The 15709-nt window shown below is 47.4% G+C and overlaps 45 non-coding genes across 45 annotated transcripts; all 45 read left to right on the forward strand.

The window, feature by feature from the left end:
* Positions 1-124: 124 nt before the first annotated feature.
* LOC145145804 (5S ribosomal RNA) lies at positions 125-243 on the forward strand. The gene has a single exon (XR_013726760.1). It is a non-coding gene; the product is annotated as a 5S ribosomal RNA (ribosomal RNA).
* A 229-nt stretch (positions 244-472) lies between these two features.
* On the forward strand, positions 473-591 carry LOC145147618 (5S ribosomal RNA). Its single transcript, XR_013728516.1, has one exon. It is a non-coding gene; the product is annotated as a 5S ribosomal RNA (ribosomal RNA).
* A 230-nt stretch (positions 592-821) lies between these two features.
* Positions 822-940, forward strand: LOC145153554 (5S ribosomal RNA). Its single transcript, XR_013734055.1, has one exon. It is a non-coding gene; the product is annotated as a 5S ribosomal RNA (ribosomal RNA).
* A 229-nt stretch (positions 941-1169) lies between these two features.
* On the forward strand, positions 1170-1288 carry LOC145149520 (5S ribosomal RNA). The gene has a single exon (XR_013730383.1). It is a non-coding gene; the product is annotated as a 5S ribosomal RNA (ribosomal RNA).
* Positions 1289-1517: 229 nt separating this feature from the next.
* On the forward strand, positions 1518-1636 carry LOC145149532 (5S ribosomal RNA). The gene has a single exon (XR_013730390.1). It is a non-coding gene; the product is annotated as a 5S ribosomal RNA (ribosomal RNA).
* Positions 1637-1862: 226 nt separating this feature from the next.
* Positions 1863-1980, forward strand: LOC145147221 (5S ribosomal RNA). The gene has a single exon (XR_013728130.1). It is a non-coding gene; the product is annotated as a 5S ribosomal RNA (ribosomal RNA).
* A 229-nt stretch (positions 1981-2209) lies between these two features.
* LOC145149544 (5S ribosomal RNA) lies at positions 2210-2328 on the forward strand. The gene has a single exon (XR_013730401.1). It is a non-coding gene; the product is annotated as a 5S ribosomal RNA (ribosomal RNA).
* A 231-nt stretch (positions 2329-2559) lies between these two features.
* Positions 2560-2678, forward strand: LOC145145805 (5S ribosomal RNA). The gene has a single exon (XR_013726761.1). It is a non-coding gene; the product is annotated as a 5S ribosomal RNA (ribosomal RNA).
* A 229-nt stretch (positions 2679-2907) lies between these two features.
* Positions 2908-3026, forward strand: LOC145154977 (5S ribosomal RNA). The gene has a single exon (XR_013735442.1). It is a non-coding gene; the product is annotated as a 5S ribosomal RNA (ribosomal RNA).
* Positions 3027-3256: 230 nt separating this feature from the next.
* Positions 3257-3375, forward strand: LOC145144643 (5S ribosomal RNA). Its single transcript, XR_013725652.1, has one exon. It is a non-coding gene; the product is annotated as a 5S ribosomal RNA (ribosomal RNA).
* Positions 3376-3604: 229 nt separating this feature from the next.
* LOC145149556 (5S ribosomal RNA) lies at positions 3605-3723 on the forward strand. Its single transcript, XR_013730412.1, has one exon. It is a non-coding gene; the product is annotated as a 5S ribosomal RNA (ribosomal RNA).
* A 229-nt stretch (positions 3724-3952) lies between these two features.
* Positions 3953-4071, forward strand: LOC145149567 (5S ribosomal RNA). The gene has a single exon (XR_013730423.1). It is a non-coding gene; the product is annotated as a 5S ribosomal RNA (ribosomal RNA).
* A 226-nt stretch (positions 4072-4297) lies between these two features.
* Positions 4298-4415, forward strand: LOC145147222 (5S ribosomal RNA). Its single transcript, XR_013728131.1, has one exon. It is a non-coding gene; the product is annotated as a 5S ribosomal RNA (ribosomal RNA).
* A 229-nt stretch (positions 4416-4644) lies between these two features.
* Positions 4645-4763, forward strand: LOC145149578 (5S ribosomal RNA). Its single transcript, XR_013730434.1, has one exon. It is a non-coding gene; the product is annotated as a 5S ribosomal RNA (ribosomal RNA).
* Positions 4764-4995: 232 nt separating this feature from the next.
* On the forward strand, positions 4996-5114 carry LOC145145922 (5S ribosomal RNA). The gene has a single exon (XR_013726873.1). It is a non-coding gene; the product is annotated as a 5S ribosomal RNA (ribosomal RNA).
* A 229-nt stretch (positions 5115-5343) lies between these two features.
* On the forward strand, positions 5344-5462 carry LOC145154978 (5S ribosomal RNA). The gene has a single exon (XR_013735443.1). It is a non-coding gene; the product is annotated as a 5S ribosomal RNA (ribosomal RNA).
* A 230-nt stretch (positions 5463-5692) lies between these two features.
* Positions 5693-5811, forward strand: LOC145139314 (5S ribosomal RNA). The gene has a single exon (XR_013721881.1). It is a non-coding gene; the product is annotated as a 5S ribosomal RNA (ribosomal RNA).
* A 229-nt stretch (positions 5812-6040) lies between these two features.
* LOC145139320 (5S ribosomal RNA) lies at positions 6041-6159 on the forward strand. The gene has a single exon (XR_013721882.1). It is a non-coding gene; the product is annotated as a 5S ribosomal RNA (ribosomal RNA).
* A 225-nt stretch (positions 6160-6384) lies between these two features.
* Positions 6385-6502, forward strand: LOC145147223 (5S ribosomal RNA). The gene has a single exon (XR_013728132.1). It is a non-coding gene; the product is annotated as a 5S ribosomal RNA (ribosomal RNA).
* Positions 6503-6731: 229 nt separating this feature from the next.
* Positions 6732-6850, forward strand: LOC145149590 (5S ribosomal RNA). The gene has a single exon (XR_013730446.1). It is a non-coding gene; the product is annotated as a 5S ribosomal RNA (ribosomal RNA).
* Positions 6851-7082: 232 nt separating this feature from the next.
* On the forward strand, positions 7083-7201 carry LOC145145923 (5S ribosomal RNA). The gene has a single exon (XR_013726874.1). It is a non-coding gene; the product is annotated as a 5S ribosomal RNA (ribosomal RNA).
* Positions 7202-7430: 229 nt separating this feature from the next.
* Positions 7431-7549, forward strand: LOC145154979 (5S ribosomal RNA). The gene has a single exon (XR_013735444.1). It is a non-coding gene; the product is annotated as a 5S ribosomal RNA (ribosomal RNA).
* Positions 7550-7779: 230 nt separating this feature from the next.
* Positions 7780-7898, forward strand: LOC145139322 (5S ribosomal RNA). The gene has a single exon (XR_013721883.1). It is a non-coding gene; the product is annotated as a 5S ribosomal RNA (ribosomal RNA).
* A 229-nt stretch (positions 7899-8127) lies between these two features.
* Positions 8128-8246, forward strand: LOC145144354 (5S ribosomal RNA). The gene has a single exon (XR_013725364.1). It is a non-coding gene; the product is annotated as a 5S ribosomal RNA (ribosomal RNA).
* A 229-nt stretch (positions 8247-8475) lies between these two features.
* On the forward strand, positions 8476-8594 carry LOC145149602 (5S ribosomal RNA). Its single transcript, XR_013730457.1, has one exon. It is a non-coding gene; the product is annotated as a 5S ribosomal RNA (ribosomal RNA).
* Positions 8595-8819: 225 nt separating this feature from the next.
* LOC145153162 (5S ribosomal RNA) lies at positions 8820-8938 on the forward strand. The gene has a single exon (XR_013733685.1). It is a non-coding gene; the product is annotated as a 5S ribosomal RNA (ribosomal RNA).
* Positions 8939-9167: 229 nt separating this feature from the next.
* On the forward strand, positions 9168-9286 carry LOC145149613 (5S ribosomal RNA). The gene has a single exon (XR_013730468.1). It is a non-coding gene; the product is annotated as a 5S ribosomal RNA (ribosomal RNA).
* A 230-nt stretch (positions 9287-9516) lies between these two features.
* LOC145149625 (5S ribosomal RNA) lies at positions 9517-9635 on the forward strand. Its single transcript, XR_013730479.1, has one exon. It is a non-coding gene; the product is annotated as a 5S ribosomal RNA (ribosomal RNA).
* A 229-nt stretch (positions 9636-9864) lies between these two features.
* Positions 9865-9983, forward strand: LOC145149636 (5S ribosomal RNA). Its single transcript, XR_013730490.1, has one exon. It is a non-coding gene; the product is annotated as a 5S ribosomal RNA (ribosomal RNA).
* A 224-nt stretch (positions 9984-10207) lies between these two features.
* On the forward strand, positions 10208-10326 carry LOC145154980 (5S ribosomal RNA). Its single transcript, XR_013735445.1, has one exon. It is a non-coding gene; the product is annotated as a 5S ribosomal RNA (ribosomal RNA).
* Positions 10327-10556: 230 nt separating this feature from the next.
* Positions 10557-10675, forward strand: LOC145139331 (5S ribosomal RNA). Its single transcript, XR_013721885.1, has one exon. It is a non-coding gene; the product is annotated as a 5S ribosomal RNA (ribosomal RNA).
* Positions 10676-10905: 230 nt separating this feature from the next.
* Positions 10906-11024, forward strand: LOC145153163 (5S ribosomal RNA). Its single transcript, XR_013733686.1, has one exon. It is a non-coding gene; the product is annotated as a 5S ribosomal RNA (ribosomal RNA).
* Positions 11025-11253: 229 nt separating this feature from the next.
* LOC145153925 (5S ribosomal RNA) lies at positions 11254-11372 on the forward strand. Its single transcript, XR_013734415.1, has one exon. It is a non-coding gene; the product is annotated as a 5S ribosomal RNA (ribosomal RNA).
* Positions 11373-11598: 226 nt separating this feature from the next.
* LOC145149244 (5S ribosomal RNA) lies at positions 11599-11716 on the forward strand. The gene has a single exon (XR_013730095.1). It is a non-coding gene; the product is annotated as a 5S ribosomal RNA (ribosomal RNA).
* Positions 11717-11945: 229 nt separating this feature from the next.
* On the forward strand, positions 11946-12064 carry LOC145153992 (5S ribosomal RNA). The gene has a single exon (XR_013734480.1). It is a non-coding gene; the product is annotated as a 5S ribosomal RNA (ribosomal RNA).
* A 231-nt stretch (positions 12065-12295) lies between these two features.
* On the forward strand, positions 12296-12414 carry LOC145148290 (5S ribosomal RNA). The gene has a single exon (XR_013729181.1). It is a non-coding gene; the product is annotated as a 5S ribosomal RNA (ribosomal RNA).
* Positions 12415-12643: 229 nt separating this feature from the next.
* Positions 12644-12762, forward strand: LOC145154981 (5S ribosomal RNA). Its single transcript, XR_013735446.1, has one exon. It is a non-coding gene; the product is annotated as a 5S ribosomal RNA (ribosomal RNA).
* A 231-nt stretch (positions 12763-12993) lies between these two features.
* Positions 12994-13112, forward strand: LOC145155666 (5S ribosomal RNA). The gene has a single exon (XR_013736095.1). It is a non-coding gene; the product is annotated as a 5S ribosomal RNA (ribosomal RNA).
* A 229-nt stretch (positions 13113-13341) lies between these two features.
* LOC145146025 (5S ribosomal RNA) lies at positions 13342-13460 on the forward strand. Its single transcript, XR_013726972.1, has one exon. It is a non-coding gene; the product is annotated as a 5S ribosomal RNA (ribosomal RNA).
* A 226-nt stretch (positions 13461-13686) lies between these two features.
* Positions 13687-13805, forward strand: LOC145153165 (5S ribosomal RNA). Its single transcript, XR_013733688.1, has one exon. It is a non-coding gene; the product is annotated as a 5S ribosomal RNA (ribosomal RNA).
* Positions 13806-14034: 229 nt separating this feature from the next.
* LOC145149648 (5S ribosomal RNA) lies at positions 14035-14153 on the forward strand. Its single transcript, XR_013730502.1, has one exon. It is a non-coding gene; the product is annotated as a 5S ribosomal RNA (ribosomal RNA).
* Positions 14154-14384: 231 nt separating this feature from the next.
* On the forward strand, positions 14385-14502 carry LOC145149680 (5S ribosomal RNA). Its single transcript, XR_013730531.1, has one exon. It is a non-coding gene; the product is annotated as a 5S ribosomal RNA (ribosomal RNA).
* A 229-nt stretch (positions 14503-14731) lies between these two features.
* On the forward strand, positions 14732-14850 carry LOC145138381 (5S ribosomal RNA). The gene has a single exon (XR_013721480.1). It is a non-coding gene; the product is annotated as a 5S ribosomal RNA (ribosomal RNA).
* Positions 14851-15079: 229 nt separating this feature from the next.
* LOC145154983 (5S ribosomal RNA) lies at positions 15080-15198 on the forward strand. The gene has a single exon (XR_013735448.1). It is a non-coding gene; the product is annotated as a 5S ribosomal RNA (ribosomal RNA).
* A 230-nt stretch (positions 15199-15428) lies between these two features.
* LOC145145273 (5S ribosomal RNA) lies at positions 15429-15547 on the forward strand. Its single transcript, XR_013726254.1, has one exon. It is a non-coding gene; the product is annotated as a 5S ribosomal RNA (ribosomal RNA).
* The last annotated feature ends 162 nt before the right edge of the window (positions 15548-15709 follow it).

Raw genomic sequence — 15709 nt, forward strand, 5'->3', positions numbered from 1 at the left:
TTCATGGTCTTCGTATTTTTGGAACGGAGCCGATCGGTCACGTGGGTCCCACGCCTCGCGTACGAAAACAAAGGAGGTTCTGCGTCTTTTAAGACATACAAGCAATAAGCATGGATAGTATTTCGGGTGCGATCATACCAGCACTAATGCACCGGATCCTATCAGAACTCCGCAGTTAAGCGTGCTTGGGCGAGAGTAGTACTAGGATGGGTGACCCCCTTGGAAGTCCTCGTGTTGCACCCCCCTTTTTCGTTGTCCGTTTGCGTTTTTTTAGATTTTACGTGCGGTTTTTTTTTGTTTTTTTTTCTTTCTTGCTATTTCTATGCTCGGGTGGCCTCCGCTTCATGGTTGATGGTTTTCGTATTTTTGGAACGGACACGATCGGTCACGTGGGTTCCACGCCTCGCGTACGAAAACAAAGGAGGTTCTGCGTCTTTTAAGACATACAAGCAATAAGCATGGATAGTATTTCGGGTGCGATCATACCAGCACTAATGCACCGGATCCCATCAGAACTCCGCAGTTAAGCGTGCTTGGGCGAGAGTAGTACTAGGATGGGTGACCCCCTGGGAAGTCCTCCTTTTGCACCCCCCTTTTTCGTTGTCCGTTTGCGTTTTTTTAGATTTTACGTGCGGTTTTTTTTTTGTTTTTTTTTCTTTCTTGCTATTTCTATGCTCGGGTGGCCTCCGTTTCATGGTTCATGGTCTTCGTATTTTTGGAACGGAGCCGATCGGTCACGTGGGTCCCACGCCTCGCGTACGAAAACAAAGGAGGTTCTGCGTCTTTTAAGACATACAAGCAATAAGCATTGATAGTATTTCGGGTGCGATCATACCAGCACTAATGCACCGGATCCCATCAGAACTCCGCAGTTAAGCGTGCCTGGGCGAGAGTAGTACTAGGATGGGTGACCCCCTGGGAAGTCCTCGTGTTGCACCCCCCTTTTTCGTTGTCCGTTTGCGTTTTTTTAGATTTTATGTGCGGTTTTTTTTTGTTTTTTTTTATTTCTTGCTATTTCTATGCTCGGGTGGCCTCCGCTTCATGGTTGATGGTTTTCGTATTTTTGGAACGGAGCCGATCGGTCACGTGGGTTCCACGCCTCGCGTACGAAAACAAAGGAGGTTTTGCGTCTTTTAAGACATAAAAGCAATAAGCATGGATCGTATTTCGGGTGCGATCATACCAGCACTAATGCACCGGATCCCATCAGAACTCCGCAGTTAAGCGTGCTTGGGCGAGAGTAGTACTAGGATGGGTGACCCCCTGGGAAGTCCTCGTGTTGCACCCCCCTTTTTCGTTGTCCGTTTGCGTTTTTTTAGATTTTACGTGCGGTTTTTTTTTGTTTTTTTTTCTTTCTTTCTATTTCTATGCTCGGGTGGCCTCCGCTTCATGGTTGATGGTTTTCGTATTTTTGGAACGGAGCCGATCGGTCACGTGGGTTCCACGCCTCGCGTACGAAAACAAAGGAGGTTTTGCGTCTTTTAAGACATAAAAGCAATAAGCATGGATCGTATTTCGGGTGCGATCATACCAGCACTAATGCACCGGATCCCATCAGAACTCCGCAGTTAAGCGTGCTTGGGCGAGAGTAGTACTAGGATGGGTGACCCCCTGGGAAGTCCTCGTGTTGCACCCCCCCTTTTTCGTTGTCCGTTTGCGTTTTTTTAGATTTTACGTGCGGTTTTATTTTGTTTTTTTTTCTTGCTATTTCTATGCTCGGGTGGCCTCCGTTTCATGGTTCATGGTCTTCGTATTTTTGGAACGGAGCCGATCGGTCACGTGGGTCCCACGCCTCGCGTACGAAAACAAAGGAGGTTCTGTGTCTTTTAAGACATACAAGCAATAAGCATGGACAGTATTTCGGGTGCGATCATACCAGCACTAATGCACCGGATCCCATCAGAACTCCGCAGTTAAGCGTGCTTGGGCGAGAGTAGTACTAGGATGGGTGACCCCATGGGAAGTCCTCGTGTGCACCCCCCTTTTTCGTTGTCCGTTTGCGTTTTTTTAGATTTTACGTGCGGTTTTTTTTTGTTTTTTTTTCTTTCTTGCTATTTCTATGCTCGGGTGGCCTCCGCTTCATGGTTGATGGTCTTCGTATTTTTGGAACGGAGCTGATCGGTCACGTGGGTCCCACGCCTCGCGTACGAAAACAAAGGAGGTTCTGCGTCTTTTAAGACATACAAGCAATAAGCATGGATAGTATTTCGGGTGCGATCATACCAGCACTAATGCACCGGATCCCATCAGAACTCCGCAGTTAAGCGTGCTTGGGCGAGAGTAGTACTAGGATGGGTGACCCCCTGGGAAGTCCTCGTGTTGCACCCCCCTTTTTCGTTGTCCGTTTGCGTTTTTATAGACTTTACGTGCGGTTTTTTTTTTGTTTTTTTTTTCTTTCTTGCTATTTCTATGCTCGGGTGGCCTCCGTTTCATGGTTCATGGTCTTCGTATTTTTGGAACGGAGCCGATCGGTCACGTGGGTCCCACGCCTCGCGTACGAAAACAAAGGAGGTTCTGCGTCTTTTAAGACATACAAGCAATAAGCATGGATAGTATTTCGGGTGCGATCATACCAGCACTAATGCACCGGATCCTATCAGAACTCCGCAGTTAAGCGTGCTTGGGCGAGAGTAGTACTAGGATGGGTGACCCCCTTGGAAGTCCTCGTGTTGCACCCCCCTTTTTCGTTGTCCGTTTGCGTTTTTTTAGATTTTACGTGCGGTTTTTTTTTGTTTTTTTTTCTTTCTTGCTATTTCTATGCTCGGGTGGCCTCCGCTTCATGGTTGATGGTTTTCGTATTTTTGGAACGGACACGATCGGTCACGTGGGTTCCACGCCTCGCGTACGAAAACAAAGGAGGTTCTGCGTCTTTTAAGACATACAAGCAATAAGCATGGATAGTATTTCGGGTGCGATCATACCAGCACTAATGCACCGGATCCCATCAGAACTCCGCAGTTAAGCGTGCTTGGGCGAGAGTAGTACTAGGATGGGTGACCCCCTGGGAAGTCCTCGTTTTGCACCCCCCTTTTTCGTTGTCCGTTTGCGTTTTTTTAGATTTTACGTGCGGTTTTTTTTTTGTTTTTTTTTCTTTCTTGCTATTTCTATGCTCGGGTGGCCTCCGTTTCATGGTTCATGGTCTTCGTATTTTTGGAACGGAGCCGATCGGTCACGTGGGTCCCACGCCTCGCGTACGAAAACAAAGGAGGTTCTGCGTCTTTTAAGACATACAAGCAATAAGCATTGATAGTATTTCGGGTGTGATCATACCAGCACTAATGCACCGGATCCCATCAGAACTCCGCAGTTAAGCGTGCTTGGGCGAGAGTAGTACTAAGATGGGTGACCCCCTGGGAAGTCCTCGTGTTGTACCCCCCTTTTTCGTTGTCCGTTTGCGTTTTTTTAGATTTTACGTGCGGTTTTTTTTTGTTTTTTTTTCTTTCTTGCTATTTCTATGCTCGGGTGGCCTCCGCTTCATGGTTGATGGTTTTCGTATTTTTGGAACGGAGCCGATCGGTCACATGGGTTCCACGCCTCGCGTACGAAAACAAAGGAGGTTCTGCGTCTTTTAAGACATAAAAGCAATAAGCATGGATAGTATTTCGGGTGCGATCATACCAGCACTAATGCACCGGATCCCATCAGAACTCCGCAGTTAAGCGTGCTTGGGCGAGAGTAGTACTAGGATGGGTGACCCCCTGGGAAGTCCTCGTGTTGCACCCCCCTTTTTCGTTGTCCGTTTGCGTTTTTTTAGATTTTACGTGCGGTTTTTTTTTGTTTTTTTTTCTTTCTTTCTATTTCTATGCTCGGGTGGCCTCCGCTTCATGGTTGATGGTTTTCGTATTTTTGGAACGGAGCCGATCGGTCACGTGGGTTCCACGCCTCGCGTACGAAAACAAAGGAGGTTCTGCGTCTTTTAAGACATAAAAGCAATAAGCATGGATCATATTTCGGGTGCGATCATACCAGCACTAATGCACCGGATCCCATCAGAACTCCGCAGTTAAGCGTGCTTGGGCGAGAGTAGTACTAGGATGGGTGACCCCCTGGGAAGTCCTCGTGTTGCACCCCCCCTTTTTCGTTGTCCGTTTGCGTTTTTTTAGATTTTACGTGCGGTTTTTTTTTGTTTTTTTTTCTTGCTATTTCTATGCTCGGGTGGCCTCCGTTTCATGGTTCATGGTCTTCGTATTTTTGGAACGGAGCCGATCGGTCACGTGGGTCCCACGCCTCGCGTACGAAAACAAAGGAGGTTCTGTGTCTTTTAAGACATACAAGCAATAAGCATGGACAGTATTTCGGGTGCGATCATACCAGCACTAATGCACCGGATCCCATCAGAACTCCGCAGTTAAGCGTGCTTGGGCGAGAGTAGTACTAGGATGGGTGACCCCATGGGAAGTCCTCGTGTGCACCCCCCTTTTTCGTTGTCCGTTTGCGTTTTTTTAGATTTTACGTGCGGTTTTTTTTTGTTTTTTTTTCTTTCTTGCTATTTCTATGCTCGGGTGGCCTCCGCTTCATGGTTGATGGTCTTCGTATTTTTGGAACGGAGCTGATCGGTCACGTGGGTCCCACGCCTCGCGTACGAAAACAAAGGAGGTTCTGCGTCTTTTAAGACATACAAGCAATAAGCATTGATATTATTTCGGGTGCGATCATACCAGCACTAATGCACCGGATCCCATCAGAACTCCGCAGTTAAGCGTGCTTGGGCGAGAGTAGTACTAGGATGGGTGACCCCCTGGGAAGTCCTCGTGTTGCACCCCCCTTTTTCGTTGTCCGTTTGCGTTTTTTTAGATTTTACGTGCGGTTTTTTTTTTTGTTTTTTTTTTCTTTCTTGCTATTTCTATGCTCGGGTGGCCTCCGTTTCATGGTTCATGGTCTTCGTATTTTTGGAACGGAGCCGATCGGTCACGTGGGTCCCACGCCTCGCGTACGAAAACAAAGGAGGTTCTGCGTCTTTTAAGACATACAAGCAATAAGCATGGATAGTATTTCGGGTGCGATCATACCAGCACTAATGCACCAGATCCTATCAGAACTCCGCAGTTAAGCGTGCTTGGGCGAGAGTAGTACTAGGATGGGTGACCCCCTGGGAAGTCCTCGTGTTGCACCCCCCTTTTTCGTTGTCCGTTTGCGTTTTTTTAGATTTTACGTGCGGTTTTTTTTTGTTTTTTTTTCTTTCTTGCTATTTCTATGCTCGGGTGGCCTCCGCTTCATGGTTGATGGTTTTCGTATTTTTGGAACGGACACGATCGGTCACGTGGGTTCCACGCCTCGCGTACGAAAACAAAGGAGGTTCTGCGTCTTTTAAGACATACAAGCAATAAGCATGGATAGTATTTCGGGTGCGATCATACCAGCACTAATGCACCGGATCCCATCAGAACTCCGCAGTTAAGCGTGCTTGGGCGAGAGTAGTACTAGGATGGGTGACCCCCTGGGAAGTCCTCGTTTTGCACCCCCCTTTTTCGTTGTCCGTTTGCGTTTTTTTAGATTTTACGTGCGGTTTTTTTTTTGTTTTTTTTTCTTTCTTGCTATTTCTATGCTCGGGTGGCCTCCGTTTCATGGTTCATGGTCTTCGTATTTTTGGAACGGAGCCGATCGGTCACGTGGGTCCCACGCCTCGCGTACGAAAACAAAGGAGGTTCTGCGTCTTTTAAGACATACAAGCAATAAGCATTGATAGTATTTCGGGTGCGATCATACCAGCACTAATGCACCGGATCCCATCAGAACTCCGCAGTTAAGCGTGCTTGGGCGAGAGTAGTACTAAGATGGGTGACCCCCTGGGAAGTCCTCGTGTTGTACCCCCCTTTTTCGTTGTCCGTTTGCGTTTTTTTAGATTTTACGTGCGGTTTTTTTTTGTTTTTTTTTCTTTCTTGCTATTTCTATGCTCGGGTGGCCTCCGTTTCATGGTTCATGGTCTTCGTATTTTTGGAACGGAGCCGATCGGTCACGTGGGTCCCACGCCTCGCGTACGAAAACAAAGGAGGTTCTGCGTCTTTTAAGACATACAAGCAATAAGCATTGATAGTATTTCGGGTGCGATCATACCAGCACTAATGCACCGGATCCCATCAGAACTCCGCAGTTAAGCGTGCTTGGGCGAGAGTAGTACTAAGATGGGTGACCCCCTGGGAAGTCCTCGTGTTGTACCCCCCTTTTTCGTTGTCCGTTTGCGTTTTTTTAGATTTTACGTGCGGTTTTTTTTTGTTTTTTTTTCTTGCTATTTCTATGCTCGGGTGGCCTCCGTTTCATGGTTCATGGTCTTCGTATTTTTGGAACGGAGCCGATCGGTCACGTGGGTCCCACGCCTCGCGTACGAAAACAAAGGAGGTTCTGTGTCTTTTAAGACATACAAGCAATAAGCATGGACAGTATTTCGGGTGCGATCATACCAGCACTAATGCACCGGATCCCATCAGAACTCCGCAGTTAAGCGTGCTTGGGCGAGAGTAGTACTAGGATGGGTGACCCCATGGGAAGTCCTCGTGTGCACCCCCCTTTTTCGTTGTCCGTTTGCGTTTTTTTAGATTTTACGTGCGGTTTTTTTTTGTTTTTTTTTCTTTCTTGCTATTTCTATGCTCGGGTGGCCTCCGCTTCATGGTTGATGGTCTTCGTATTTTTGGAATGGAGCTGATCGGTCACGTGGGTCCCACGCCTCGCGTACGAAAACAAAGGAGGTTCTGCGTCTTTTAAGACATACAAGCAATAAGCATGGATATTATTTCGGGTGCGATCATACCAGCACTAATGCACCGGATCCCATCAGAACTCCGCAGTTAAGCGTGCTTGGGCGAGAGTAGTACTAGGATGGGTGACCCCCTGGGAAGTCCTCGTGTTGCACCCCCCTTTTTCGTTGTCCGTTTGCGTTTTTTTAGATTTTACGTGCGGTTTTTTTTTTTGTTTTTTTTTTCTTTCTTGCTATTTCTATGCTCGGGTGGCCTCCGTTTCATGGTTCATGGTCTTCGTATTTTTGGAACGGAGCCGATCGGTCACGTGGGTCCCACGCCTCGCGTACGAAAACAAAGGAGGTTCTGCGTCTTTTAAGACATACAAGCAATAAGCATGGATAGTATTTCGGGTGCGATCATACCAGCACTAATGCACCAGATCCTATCAGAACTCCGCAGTTAAGCGTGCTTGGGCGAGAGTAGTACTAGGATGGGTGACCCCCTGGGAAGTCCTCGTGTTGCACCCCCCTTTTTCGTTGTCCGTTTGCGTTTTTTTAGATTTTACGTGCGGTTTTTTTTTGTTTTTTTTTCTTTCTTGCTATTTCTATGCTCGGGTGGCCTCCGCTTCATGGTTGATGGTTTTCGTATTTTTGGAACGGACACGATCGGTCACGTGGGTTCCACGCCTCGCGTACGAAAACAAAGGAGGTTCTGCGTCTTTTAAGACATACAAGCAATAAGCATGGATAGTATTTCGGGTGCGATCATACCAGCACTAATGCACCGGATCCCATCAGAACTCCGCAGTTAAGCGTGCTTGGGCGAGAGTAGTACTAGGATGGGTGACCCCCTGGGAAGTCCTCGTTTTGCACCCCCCTTTTTCGTTGTCCGTTTGCGTTTTTTTAGATTTTACGTGCGGTTTTTTTTTTGTTTTTTTTTCTTTCTTGCTATTTCTATGCTCGGGTGGCCTCCGTTTCATGGTTCATGGTCTTCGTATTTTTGGAACGGAGCCGATCGGTCACGTGGGTCCCACGCCTCGCGTACGAAAACAAAGGAGGTTCTGCGTCTTTTAAGACATACAAGCAATAAGCATTGATAGTATTTCGGGTGCGATCATACCAGCACTAATGCACCGGATCCCATCAGAACTCCGCAGTTAAGCGTGCTTGGGCGAGAGTAGTACTAAGATGGGTGACCCCCTGGGAAGTCCTCGTGTTGTACCCCCCTTTTTCGTTGTCCGTTTGCGTTTTTTTAGATTTTACGTGCGGTTTTTTTTTGTTTTTTTTTCTTTCTTGCTATTTCTATGCTCGGGTGGCCTCCGTTTCATGGTTCATGGTCTTCGTATTTTTGGAACGGAGCCGATCGGTCACGTGGGTCCCACGCCTCGCGTACGAAAACAAAGGAGGTTCTGCGTCTTTTAAGACATACAAGCAATAAGCATTGATAGTATTTCGGGTGCGATCATACCAGCACTAATGCACCGGATCCCATCAGAACTCCGCAGTTAAGCGTGCTTGGGCGAGAGTAGTACTAGGATGGGTGACCCCCTGCGAAGTCCTCGTGTTGTACCCCCCTTTTTCGTTGTCCGTTTGCGTTTTTTTAGATTTTACGTGCGGTTTTTTTTTGTTTTTTTTTCTTTCTTGCTATTTCTATGCTCGGGTGGCCTCCGCTTCATGGTTGATGGTTTTCGTATTTTTGGAACGGAGCCGATCGGTCACGTGGGTTCCACGCCTCGCGTACGAAAACAAAGGAGGTTCTGCGTCTTTTAAGACATAAAAGCAATAAGCATGGATAGTATTTCGGGTGCGATCATACCAGCACTAATGCACCGGATCCCATCAGAACTCCGCAGTTAAGCGTGCTTGGGCGAGAGTAGTACTAGGATGGGTGACCCCCTGGGAAGTCCTCGTGTTGCACCCCCTTTTTCGTTGTCCGTTTGCGTTTTTTTAGATTTTACGTGCGGTTTTTTTTTGTTTTTTTTTTCTTGCTATTTCTATGCTCGGGTGGCCTCCGTTTCATTGTTCATGGTCTTCGTATTTTTGGAACGGAGCCGATCGGTCACGTGGGTCCCACGCCTCGCGTACGAAAACAAAGGAGGTTCTGTGTCTTTTAAGACATACAAGCAATAAGCATGGATAGTATTTCGGGTGCGATCATACCAGCACTAATGCACCGGATCCCATCAGAACTCCGCAGTTAAGCGTGCTTGGGCGAGAGTAGTACTAGGATGGGTGACCCCATGGGAAGTCCTCGTGTTGCACCCCCCTTTTTCGTTGTCCGTTTGCGTTTTTTTAGATTTTACGTGCGGTTTTTTTTTGTTTTTTTTTCTTTCTTGCTATTTCTATGCTCGGGTGGCCTCCGTTTCATGGTTCATGGTCTTCGTATTTTTGGAACGGAGCCGATCGGTAACGTGGGTCCCACGCCTCGCGTACGAAAACAAAGGAGGTTCTGCGTCTTTTAAGACATACAAGCAATAAGCATGGATAGTATTTCGGGTGCGATCATACCAGCACTAATGCACCGGATCCCATCAGAACTCCGCAGTTAAGCGTGCTTGGGCGAGAGTAGTACTAGGATGGGTGACCCCCTGGGAAGTCCTCGTGTTGCACCCCCCTTTTTCGTTGTCCGTTTGCGTTTTTTTAGATTTTACGTGCGGTTTTTTTTTTGTTTTTTTTTCTTTCTTTCTATTTCTATGCTCGGGTGGCCTCCGTTTCATGGTTCATGGTCTTCGTATTTTTGGAACGGAGCCGATCGGTCACGTGGGTCCCACGCCTCGCGTACGAAAACAAAGGAGGTTCTGCGTCTTTTAAGACATACAAGCAATAAGCATGGATAGTATTTCGGGTGCGATCATACCAGCACTAATGCACCGGATCCCATCAGAACTCCGCAGTTAAGCGTGCTTGGGCGAGAGTAGTACTAGGATGGGTGACCCCCTGGGAAGTCCTCGTGTTGCACCCCCCTTTTTCGTTGTCCGTTTGCGTTTTTTTAGATTTTACGTGCGGTTTTTTTTTGTTTTTTTTTCTTTCTTTCTATTTCTATGCTCGGGTGGCCTCCGTTTCATGGTTCATGGTCTTCGTATTTTTGGAACGGAGCCGATCGGTCACGTGGGTCCCACGTCTCGCGTACGAAAACAAAGGAGGTTCTGCGTCTTTTAAGACATACAAGCAATAAGCATGGATAGTATTTCGGGTGCGATCATACCAGCACTAATGCACCGGATCCCATCAGAACTCCGCAGTTAAGCGTGCTTGGGCGAGAGTAGTACTAGGATGGGTGACCCCCTGGGAAGTCCTCGTGTTGCACCCCCCTTTTTCGTTGTCCGTTTGCGTTTTTTTAGATTTTACGTGCGGTTTTTTTTTGTTTTTTTTCTTGCTATTTCTATGCTCGGGTGGCCTCCGCTTCATGGTTGATGGTTTTCGTATTTTTGGAACGGACACGATCGGTCACGTGGGTTCCACGCCTCGCGTACGAAAACAAAGGAGGTTCTGCGTCTTTTAAGACATACAAGCAATAAGCATGGATAGTATTTCGGGTGCGATCATACCAGCACTAATGCACCGGATCCCATCAGAACTCCGCAGTTAAGCGTGCTTGGGCGAGAGTAGTACTAGGATGGGTGACCCCCTGGGAAGTCCTCGTTTTGCACCCCCCTTTTTCGTTGTCCGTTTGCGTTTTTTTAGATTTTACGTGCGGTTTTTTTTTTGTTTTTTTTTCTTTCTTGATATTTCTATGCTCGGGTGGCCTCCGTTTCATGGTTCATGGTCTTCGTATTTTTGGAACGGAGCCGATCGGTCACGTGGGTCCCACGCCTCGCGTACGAAAACAAAGGAGGTTCTGCGTCTTTTAAGACATACAAGCAATAAGCATTGATAGTATTTCGGGTGCGATCATACCAGCACTAATGCACCGGATCCCATCAGAACTCCGCAGTTAAGCGTGCTTGGGCGAGAGTAGTACTAAGATGGGTGACCCCCTGGGAAGTCCTCGTGTTGTACCCCCCTTTTTCGTTGTCCGTTTGCGTTTTTTTAGATTTTACGTGCGGTTTTTTTTTGTTTTTTTTTTCTTTCTTGCTATTTCTATGCTCGGGTGGCCTCCGCTTCATGGTTGATGGTTTTCGTATTTTTGGAACGGAGCCGATCGGTCACGTGGGTTCCACGCCTCGCGTACGAAAACAAAGGAGGTTCCGCGTCTTTTAAGACATAAAAGCAATAAGCATGGATAGTATTTCGGGTGCGATCATACCAGCACTAATGCACCGGATCCCATCAGAACTCCGCAGTTAAGCGTGCTTGGGCGAGAGTAGTACTAGGATGGGTGACCCCATGGGAAGTCCTCGTGTTGCACCCCCCTTTTTCGTTGTCCGTTTGCGTTTTTTTAGATTTTACGTGCGGTTTTTTTTTGTTTTTTTTTCTTTCTTTCTATTTCTATGCTCGGGTGGCCTCCGCTTCATGGTTGATGGTTTTCGTATTTTTGGAACGGAGCCGATCGGTCACGTGGGTTCCACGCCTCGCGTACGAAAACAAAGGAGGTTCTGCGTCTTTTAAGACATAAAAGCAATAAGCATGGATCGTATTTCGGGTGCGATCATACCAGCACTAATGCACCGGATCCCATCAGAACTCCGCAGTTAAGCGTGCTTGGGCGAGAGTAGTACTAGGATGGGTGACCCCCTGGGAAGTCCTCGTGTTGCATCCCCCCTTTTTCGTTGTCCGTTTGCGTTTTTTTAGATTTTACGTGCGGTTTTTTTTTGTTTTTTTTTCTTGCTATTTCTATGCTCGGGTGGCCTCCGTTTCATGGTTCATGGTCTTCGTATTTTTGGAACGGAGCCGATCGGTCACGTGGGTCCCACGCCTCGCGTACGAAAACAAAGGAGGTTCTGTGTCTTTTAAGACATACAAGCAATAAGCATGGACAGTATTTCGGGTGCGATCATACCAGCACTAATGCACCGGATCCTATCAGAACTCCGCAGTTAAGCGTGCTTGGGCGAGAGTAGTACTAGGATGGGTGACCCCATGGGAAGTCCTCGTGTGCACCCCCCTTTTTCGTTGTCCGTTTGCGTTTTTTTAGATTTTACGTGCGGTTTTTTTTTGTTTTTTTTTCTTTCTTGCTATTTCTATGCTCGGGTGGCCTCCGCTTCATGGTTGATGGTCTTCGTATTTTTGGAACGGAGCTGATCGGTCACGTGGGTCCCACGCCTCGCGTACGAAAACAAAGGAGGTTCTGCGTCTTTTAAGACATACAAGCAATAAGCATGGATAGTATTTCGGGTGTGATCATACCAGCACTAATGCACCGGATCCCATCAGAACTCCGCAGTTAAGCGTGCTTGGGCGAGAGTAGTACTAGGATGGGTGACCCCCTGGGAAGTCCTCGTGTTGCACCCCCCTTTTTCATTGTCCGTTTGCGTTTTTTTAGATTTTACGTGCGGTTTTTTTTTTGTTTTTTTTTTCTTTCTTGCTATTTCTATGCTCGGGTGGCCTCCGTTTCATGGTTCATGGTCTTCGTATTTTTGGAACGGAGCCGATCGGTCACGTGGGTCCCACGCCTCGCGTACGAAAACAAAGGAGGTTCTGCGTCTTTTAAGACATACAAGCAATAAGCATGGATAGTATTTCGGGTGCGATCATACCAGCACTAATGCACCGGATACTATCAGAACTCCGCAGTTAAGCGTGCTTGGGCGAGAGTAGTACTAGGATGGGTGACCCCCTGGGAAGTCCTCGTGTTGCACCCCCCTTTTTCGTTGTCCGTTTGCGTTTTTTTAGATTTTACGTGCGGTTTTTTTTTGTTTTTTTTTCTTTCTTGCTATTTGTATGCTCGGGTGGCCTCCGCTTCATGGTTGATGGTTTTCGTATTTTTGGAACGGACACGATCGGTCACGTGGGTTCCACGCCTCGCGTACGAAAACAAAGGAGGTTCTGCGTCTTTTAAGACATACAAGCAATAAGCATGGATAGTATTTCGGGTGCGATCATACCAGCACTAATGCACCGGATCCCATCAGAACTCCGCAGTTAAGCGTGCTTGGGCGAGAGTAGTACTAGGATGGGTGACCCCCTGGGAAGTCCTCGTTTTGCACCCCCCTTTTTCGTTGTCCGTTTGCGTTTTTTTAGATTTTACGTGCGGTTTTTTTTTTTGTTTTTTTTTCTTTCTTGCTATTTCTATGCTCGGGTGGCCTCCGTTTCATGGTTCATGGTCTTCGTATTTTTGGAACGGAGCCGATCGGTCACGTGGGTCCCACGCCTCGCGTACGAAAACAAAGGAGGTTCTGCGTCTTTTAAGACATACAAGCAATAAGCATTGATAGTATTTCGGGTGCGATCATACCAGCACTAATGCACCGGATCCCATCAGAACTCCGCAGTTAAGCGTGCTTGGGCGAGAGTAGTACTAGGATGGGTGACCCCCTGGGAAGTCCTCGTGTTGTACCCCCCTTTTTCGTTGTCCGTTTGCGTTTTTTTAGATTTTACGTGCGGTTTTTTTTTGTTTTTTTTTCTTTCTTGCTATTTCTATGCTCGGGTGGCCTCCGCTTCATGGTTGATGGTTTTCGTATTTTTGGAACGGAGCCGATCGGTCACGTGGGTTCCACGCCTCGCGTACGAAAACAAAGGAGGTTCTGCGTCTTTTAAGACATAAAAGCAATAAGCATGGATAGTATTTCGGGTGCGATCATACCAGCACTAATGCACCGGATCCCATCAGAACTCCGCAGTTAAGCGTGCTTGGGCGAGAGTAGTACTAGGATGGGTGACCTCCTGGGAAGTCCTCGTGTTGCACCCCCCTTTTTCGTTGTCCGTTTGCGTTTTTTTAGATTTTACGTGCGGTTTTTTTTTGTTTTTTTTTTCTTGCTATTTCTATGCTCGGGTGGCCTCCGTTTCATGGTTCATGGTCTTCGTATTTTTGGAACGGAGCCGATCGGTCACGTGGGTCCCACGCCTCGCGTACGAAAACAAAGGAGGTTCTGTGTCTTTTAAGACATACAAGCAATAAGCATGGACAGTATTTCGGGTGCGATCATACCAGCACTAATGCACCGGATCCCATCAGAACTCCGCAGTTAAGCGTGCTTGGGCGAGAGTAGTACTAGGATGGGTGACCCCATGGGAAGTCCTCGTGTTGCACCCCCCTTTTTCGTTGTCCGTTTGCGTTTTTTTAGATTTTACGTGCGGTTTTTTTTTGTTTTTTTTTCTGTCTTGCTATTTCTATGCTCGGGTGGCCTCCGCTTCATGGTTGATGGTCTTCGTATTTTTGGAACGGAGCTGATCGGTCACGTGGGTCCCACGCCTCGCGTACGAAAACAAAGGAGGTTCTGCGTCTTTTAAGACATACAAGCAATAAGCATGGATAGTATTTCGGGTGCGATCATACCAGCACTAATGCACCGGATCCCATCAGAACTCCGCAGTTAAGCGTGCTTGGGCGAGAGTAGTACTAGGATGGGTGACCCCCTGGGAAGTCCTCGTGTTGCACCCCCCTTTTTCGTTGTCCGTTTGCGTTTTTTTAGATTTTACGTGCGGTTTTTTTTTTGTTTTTTTTTTCTTTCTTGCTATTTCTATGCTCGGGTGGCCTCCGTTTCATGGTTCATGGTCTTCGTATTTTTGGAACGGAGCCGATCGGTCACGAGGGTCCCACGCCTCGCGTACGAAAACAAAGGAGGTTCTGCGTCTTTTAAGACATACAAGCAATAAGTATGGATAGTATTTCGGGTGCGATCATACCAGCACTAATGCACCGGATCCTATCAGAACTCCGCAGTTAAGCATGCTTGGGCGAGAGTAGTACTAGGATGGGTGACCCCCGGGAAGTCCTCGTGTTGCACCCCCCTTTTTCGTTGTCCGTTTGCGTTTTTTTAGATTTTACGTGCGTTTTTTTTTGTTTTTTTTTTCTTTCTTGCTATTTCTATGCTCGGGTGGCCTCCGTTTCATGGTTCATGGTCTTCGTATTTTTGGAACGGAGCCGATCGGTCACGTGGGTCCCACGCCTCGCGTACGAAAACAAAGGAGGTTCTGCGTCTTTTAAGACATACAAGCAATAAGCATGGATAGTATTTCGGGTGCGATCATACCAGCACTAATGCACCGGATCCTATCAGAACTCCGCAGTTAAGCGTGCTTGGGCGAGAGTAGTACTAGGATGGGTGACCCCCTGGGAAGTCCTCGTGTTGCACCCCCCTTTTTCGTTGTCCGTTTGCGTTTTTTTAGATTTTAGGTGCGGTTTTTTTTTGTTTTTTTTTCTTTCTTGCTATTTCTATGCTCGGGTGGCCTCCGCTTCATGGTTGATGGTTTTCGTATTTTTGGAACGGACACGATCGGTCACGTGGGTTCCACGCCTCGCGTACGAAAACAAAGGAGGTTCTGCGTCTTTTAAGACATACAAGCAATAAGCATGGATAGTATTTCGGGTGCGATCATACCAGCACTAATGCACCGGATCCCATCAGAACTCCGCAGTTAAGCGTGCTTGGGCGAGAGTAGTACTAGGATGGGTGACCCCCTGGGAAGTCCTCGTTTTGCACCCCCCTTTTTCGTTGTCCGTTTGCGTTTTTTTAGATTTTACGTGCGGTTTTTTTTTTGTTTTTTTTTCTTTCTTGCTATTTCTATGCTCGGGTGGCCTCCGTTTCATGGTTCATGGTCTTCGTATTTTTGGAACGGAGCCGATCGGTCACGTGGGTCCCACGCCTCGCGTACGAAAACAAAGGAGGTTCTGCGTCTTTTAAGACATACAAGCAATAAGCATTGATAGTATTTCGGGTGCGATCATACCAGCACTAATGCACCGGATCCCATCAGAACTCCGCAGTTAAGCGTGCTTGGGCGAGAGTAGTAGTAGGATGGGTGACCCCCTGGGAAGTCCTCGTGTTGTACCCCCCTTTTTCGTTGTCCGTTTGCGTTTTTTTAGATTTTACGTGCGGTTTTTTTTTGTTTTTTTTTCTTTCTTGATATTTCTATGCTCGGGTGGCCTCCGCTTCATGGTTGATGGTTTTCGTATTTTTGGAACGGAGCCGATCGGTCACGTGGGTTCCACGCCTC

Source organism: Lactuca virosa, chromosome 1 (genome assembly GCF_052849685.1).
Source record: "Lactuca virosa cultivar CGN04683 chromosome 1, Lactuca_virosa_CGN04683_v6, whole genome shotgun sequence".
NCBI classification, from domain to species: domain Eukaryota; kingdom Viridiplantae; phylum Streptophyta; class Magnoliopsida; order Asterales; family Asteraceae; genus Lactuca; species Lactuca virosa.